Below are 7,247 nucleotides of genomic sequence, written 5' to 3' on the forward strand. Positions count from 1 at the left end.
TTGAGCTCCTGCTCTCCCAGAATTTACTTAAGAGATAAGAATAATGCTGAGTGTTAGCCTCATTTGAGGGCTAGGAATTGCAGCTAATATATACGCATTTTCTTACAGGAAAATGGGTAGTACATATACATGAAAGGAAAAAACCCTTTGTTTTAAAGTTACGACATCAGATGGTTGCTATTTCTTCCCAATATCATCTGTGAGCAAATAGGATATAGAGAATGTGGGGTAAAACTTAAATTTCTAGATTAAAGGTCTGTAACACTCATGATTATACACAATAGCAGCAATAGTCCATTTATGTGTTTAGCAATGTCTGTGGAATGGTGGATAGTGATACTACCAATCTGCTCTTATTCCAGAAATTAGTGGTAGCTGATTGTAACTTCCAAGCTAACAACTGGACCTGACTTCTTTGAAGACTTCCCATTACTCTCCATTTCCTCAGGAAGTCCCTCCATGGTTTAATGGACGTGTACTGCTGTTATAAATCCACCTGTATAACACATTTCCTGTCTAGATGCAAACATCAGTTTATAGCTGGATTTTAAGTGTGAAAATATATAACCAGACAACAACCAATTGGTTCTTTCATTTCCCCCTCTACCAGATCTGTAACCCTGGGCTAAACCCATTTACCAAATTGCTTTTACAGGAATTTAGCTTTCCTATCCACTAGTCGTATTAAATGAACTAAAAGCAAACACTCAACCACAATTTACTTGACTGAAGAAAATTCCTTAGTTCAGCTTTTTGTGAGGAAAGTCTTCCTTTGTTTCCATATTCCCTTACAGGAACCTCCCTTGAAAAACATACTTAATAATCTTCCAACCCAAACCTCTCTCTTACCAAAGCAAAACATTCAAGAAAAGACAATTTTTCGTTTAAACTTTTTGGGTCCGCATTTTTCTTATGCGTCGTTAATTGCTTGAGGGGAAAAGAAAACTTTGAAGAGATCGACGGCTGTCAGGCACTTCTTATGGCGTTGTGTTTTTGCCGGGTGAAGAGGAAATGGTTAATGCAAACAATCCATCTCAATTCATCAACCTTTTTATTATGAAGACTTTTTATTAAATACTCATAATGTTGATTGATAGTAAATATTAGGTCTCTCGTCACTGATTCGATGCAAAGCAGCAAAATGGGATGTCTCCTTGCAGCATGCAATTAACAACAAAACTTGAGCTCCTTTTCAATTATTTTAACCTGTCAGCCTCCGATTCACCACACTGGATTTCAGATTACATTGCCTCGCTGTAATTTTTGTGAGAGGAACAAACTCTTGCTTGAAAGACTTCACCAGAGCTCTTAAATGTTGAGTCTGTTATGCTCCCCACTGATAACACTAATTTCCTTTTACCCTTGGGGACAAAATGACATATAGTGTCAAGTAGACTTCAGTAAGAATGTTGAGTATTTTTTCCTCCTAAATTAAAGCTATTGTGTCTTAACGTTCTGTGGAAGGGAACAGAGTTCAATATCGGTTCCCAAAAGGCCCAAGTTAGGGGAGAGGGAAGGTGTGAAGAATGCAGGGTGGAGGGCAGTGTACATTCCCAGAGTTCCCCAGAACCTCAGTCACTTTGCCTGATGAAGAGGAGAAGCCTGAGAAAGGTGTGTGCAGCAGGAATAACATCATGACCGAGGCAGAGTTCTCCATTGGATGGAATCAGAATTGGTACAACGGGCTGTCATACACTCTGTATTGCTAATTAACAGCTTCTCTCTTAGCTCCATTGGTAAGGCTTGTGCTTTTGAAGCAAGGAGAACTGAGTTTGATCCCTTGTGCCTTAGTGAAATTCTGATTTGCTTTAGCATGCATCATAGTGACAGTTGCGATATCCTGCATGGCCACAAATTTCTAAATGGTGGTTATGTGTGCACTAACTTCCTGAGAATCTCCATATTGAGTAGCCTATCATAAAGCTGAGGCATCTAGAATCACTAGTCACATTTGAAAATCTTCATATGTATGTGTGAACAGGTGCTAAATTATTAGTAGAGCTGGTCAGATCATGTAAAATGTTCACAAAAATGCATTTGATGTTTGAGGGAAGATTTCACAAATAATGAATCTGAATATTACTGAGCAATCAAAAGAGTTGGTTGAGTAATGAGAATGTATTCAGAAGTAATTTATTTGACAATGATAGGGGAAAAATTTATCAAATAAATTAGTGAATATTATTCATCCAGCTCTAATTCTTATATTAAAGATTTCAAGGCAGCCACTTGTTTTGTGAGAGGCCGCTGCTTGTCAGCTGCCACCCAACCTGGGCTGTTCCCCAGAAGGAAAAATGAGAGATCATTTGTAGTAAAATATGGTGAAAATAACTGGCAATCCTACTGTTCGATTTCACTCAGCCTTCTCTTTAAGACTGTGCTTTCATGGTACATTAATTCTGAATGTAATTGAATGTTGTCATCTGTGTGCCATTTCACTGCAGGGAGCTATTCTGAAAAATAGCAAAGCTTTAGTTTATGGACTAGAGAAAGATGTTGGCAATTTCTTTCTACGCTGAAGGAGCCATTCTTCTTTTAACAAATATGCACAAATAGCACATGATCAGACCAATTAAAAGCTAAAGTAAAAAGGAGTCAATAATGTGCTTTTATATTAATTCACAGTGTGCTATAAAATATCTCTCTATATATCTTTAACAGGTTCTGTGTATAAAAAAGGGCTCATTGACAGCTAGTCATTGAAGAGAGGCAGGTTGGTGCGCTCAGCTGCTGGAATCAGGTCATTACCTGGGAATCTCAGCTTTCTTTTAAAAGAAAAAGCAAGTGGGTTGTACAGAAAAGCTTGAAAATGTGAATCCTAAAGGCTCAGACACCAGAACACAAATAAAAGGAACCCCAAATGTATTAATTTAAATATTTTTGTGAGTTTTGCGGGACATGATTCGTGGTGTCTGAACACTTGTGGTTGGCAATTCCAGTTTCTTGACAATGATGTCAACAGATGTTAATATCTTTTGAGTGTGTAAGAAAAACCTAGAATAACTTACAGCATTTTATTAGCTTATATGGTCACATGCAATCAAGTGTATGTCCCTTAAATGTGGCTGGTTGGTTCATCTTGCATTGTAGTTCACTTACTTAAAGGAGTGTTCCAAAGCTCATTTGAAATCAGATTATAAAAATACACTGGAGAGAGGCAATTCCAGAGGGAAGCTCTATCCCTGTACCATGCAGGAGCAATGGCCAGTTTTTTGCTCTCCCAAACCTGAAAACTGCTGCTTCTGTAAATAAAATTTTACAAGAATCAACATGTCTGAAGATAAATGAACATTTTTGATGTGGAGCTGGGTTTTGTTTTGTTTGCTTGTTGTCCTGGTATTAAATATATAAATATACAGCACAGGACAGAGGTTGAATAAGGCAGAACACGAATGTGAATGATTTCCACTGGTGACTCAGAGTATGGAGCAGATGTATGTCGTTATCTCAATACATGCTTCATCATTAATTTGCTGTTTTAACACTTTTCAAACCACAAGACAACCTGGGTTTCTGAGTGTTCTGCTTCATGTTAATACTTTTTTAATTCTCCGCTTTTAAAATATTTATCTGAACACAAATATTCACAGTATTCCTGTGCACAATTAGATCTAGGTAAATGTTTGCACTCCCACTAGTATTAGTGTTGACACTAGAAATGATTCTGAACCAAGGATCTGCACACCTTTGGACTTTGAGAAAGTCTGGAATTGGATGCAGACTTTGCATCTTGGTACAAATGCTAATGGACACAAAACACGTATGTACAAGTTAACCTAGCGCTGCAAAATTGTCATGCAAAACCTGGTTATTCACCATCCACAACAATGTTAGTAAAATACAACGAAATAACTCATGATATTTCTCTCTCCTGTGGAAAAAGTGGGTAAGTAGAATTTAGTAAGGGTGAAAACCTAACCCCACTGAAGTCAATAGCTAAACTACCCATTGGTCCAGGATATCTCACTAGGATTTTCTCATTGAAAGGACTTATGGAAGATCTATAGATCCTTTGGGAACCATTCAACATTCAAAAAGCCACTGAAGACAAAATTTAAAGAACTGCGTGGTAGGGTGTAATTTGGGGTCCTTATTTGAATTTTAACTAAGATTTTAAAATGTGAAGTTAGGATGCCATATGATTTTAAAGGGCTAAAAATAGGTGGCTTCCACTGATTAAAGCCATAGTTGTAGGCTTTTCAAACATAGATAGCATTTGTGAGACAGCGCAGGTGTATGGTGCTGGGAAATCAGGAGCCGCACTTTATTTGGGGGTCTATGACACAGACACGCCTAATGACAGACTCCCAAAGCCTGACATGCTCTGAAAGTTTTCCACTATCCAATGACACAGAAATTTTCCCAACCAAATAATTATGGGATACCAAGGAGCCCTGAAAGCCATTGTGATGAAGCCATTACGACCAATAGTTTTGCTCCCCCGCCCAAAATGGTTATTATTGAACGATAAAGTAATTACGATAAAGTAATTTCCCCTTGATTACAGTAATGTCTCAGATTTGAACTATAATCTTGATGTCACCAGTTATTAATGATCTCCATGCAAGTAATATACAAGTACACAAATGTAACTTTTTTAGATTTATTAGAATTGTTTTATTTTGCTAGGACACACTCTAGAGAAGACATTCATTGAATTTTTTATAGCTATTCATTTAGAAACTATAAAAAAAAATGCAATATTGACAACTTTGAAAAAAATTAGTATATCACTTTCTATTTGAGAGACATCATGAAATAATATAGTCAAGTTTTCCTTTTAGGTATAATAATACCATGTTAGAGGATGATCGTCTGTACCATTATTTTAATTTGTATTATTAAAATGCAATTTACTTATTTTCCTATGGTAACTCCTGGTGTGCTTGTGGAAAGTGCATGTGTATGTTTAAAAATACATATTGTACGTAATGACGTCATGGGCTGTGAATAACAATATGAAATTTGTTGCTTGCTACCACGTGTGTGCATTTCCACAGGCAGTTTGACTTCCTGCATTTTTAAAAATATATATTTTTCAGAGCTTGATTGTTCATTAACCTCCACAGCTGGAGTTATGGGTTGTCCTTAATATGCACAGTGTCTGATAAAATAATCTGGCACTGACCTGTTCTGGGTTTTATTCATTTATTAAATAACTATTCTTTCGTTGTGAACTCTGTACTTCATTAAATGGTGTGTTTTTCATGGACCCATGGATTTTAATTAACTGGGGCTGAATTCTTACCTTTGATTAATTCATACTTTTACAGTTCCCACAATTAGATGCAATATATATCTATATAGTAGAATTAAATAAAGGCTTTTCCGGATATGAGTGCTATATTTGTGGCAGAATTCACCTTAAAAAACTGTAATCCTCCCCCTTTCTCCCCCTCCCCCCGTGACTATAAATCCTACAGCATGCTGCTCCACCCCCTGCTTTTACTGCAGCTATCTCTAATGCTAGGTGCTACAGATGAGCTGTTTAGGACTAGGTGGTCAGGACTTTCTGATGCTCAGTGAGGACTAATTAATTTTGAAGATTGGGATATTTAGATCCAAGTTCAAATTCTAACAATTCACAAGGTTAGAAATTAGCAGCACCGAGGCTTTAACATGTGACAGATGTTAGTCTGATTGCTTAGCGTGCTCCTGGAAGACGCTCAGATAGTCTGGTGATGACTGCAGCATCAGAACCAATAGAGAATTGAATTATGTCTTAAAGAATTTTTTCCCTCCTTTTGAATCCTTTTGCTGCTCTAAGGAAAGGAAGATTTGGAGTTGGATTTCATGGTCCCTCTTTATTTTCTTACTAATTAATCCTGTATGGACGTGTAATAATTGTCCACATATAGAGATTATCGCCAGAAACCATCTCCCATTGAAGTCAATGGAGGCTGTATCAGGCTGTATGAGATTCACATAACTAGCATTTTGTGTGTGTGTTTGACCTGTAATAGTTTCTGATTAGCAGGTTTCTTGCATGTTTTTTATGGATATAAGCTTAGGCCTCAATCCTGCAAACTCTTCAGCGCACTAGTAGTCCCACTAGTCAATGCTAGTACTTCTGTGAGTAAACTTATGGATGTACTTAAGTGTTTGCAGGATTGGGCCTCTCTTATTGTTTCTCCTATCTTGTACTTCTCATCTCTTTTTAGTCACTTCCAAGCTCATTCCCTCTGCTTAAAATACAGCTGACACTAGTATTATTTCTTGCTCACCTTTTATGGAGGTTTCAGAGTAACAGCCGTGTTAGTCTGTATTCGCAAAAAGAAAAGGAGGACTTGTGGCACCTTAGAGACTAACCAATTTATTTGAGCATGAGCTTTCGTGAGCTACAGCTCACTTCATCGGATGCATACTGTGGAAATTGCAGAAGACATTCATGGTGTCTGTGTATATAATGTCTTCTGCAATTTCCACAGTATGCATCCGATGAAGTGAGCTGTAGCTCACGAAAGCTCATGCTCAAATAAATTGGTTAGTCTCTAAGGTGCCACAAGTCCTCCTTTCCTTTTATGGAGGCTGACTCCTTAACTCCAAAGGCTTGGAATGTGTCACCTTCACCAAAGCAGAGTGCAGCCTGAAATCAATCTTAGAGCAGTAGATGCTAATGCCATTGGGTTAATGGGTTATATAACAGTCACCTTATGCTTTTTAAACTTTGTTCTAATCCATGGTCTATAAGCATTACTCACAGGCCAGACCAAAACACACCTGATGGGAGGATGCTCCTTAATCTATCCATACTCTCTTAATTGAGAATTATCAGCAGAGAAAACTCCAGACACCCCCTATCACTACTCTTAGACAGCTTTAAGACCGTCTGTGAAATTCTTATAGTCTAAAAGCACGTGGGATGTAGTAAAAGGAGATTTATTAAGAACTGAGAGAGGAAATCAGGTTAAAACCAAAAGAACCGTATCCAAAACAAAAGCCACAGATTTAAAATGGCAACAAAAGCCACAGATTTAAAATGGCAACAAAAGCCACTGCTTCTAATTGGAAATACAAAAGGAGTTGGACACTGCAGATCTCTTTGACAACCAGTGGGTAATACTCCTCCAACAGCAGAGCAGAAACAAGACTGTCAATTCCTCCCACTTCTAGTGTCACTTTCATCGTGTCTTTATTGGATCTCATCCATCTCCACTTCTTCTCCACTGCTATCTCAACACAGGGAAATTAGGGAGATTATACTGCATAGTTGTGACAAAATAGAAGTAACAGCTGAATATCACCAT

This window comes from Natator depressus, chromosome 7 (genome assembly GCF_965152275.1).
Source record: "Natator depressus isolate rNatDep1 chromosome 7, rNatDep2.hap1, whole genome shotgun sequence".
Classification (NCBI taxonomy): domain Eukaryota; kingdom Metazoa; phylum Chordata; order Testudines; family Cheloniidae; genus Natator; species Natator depressus.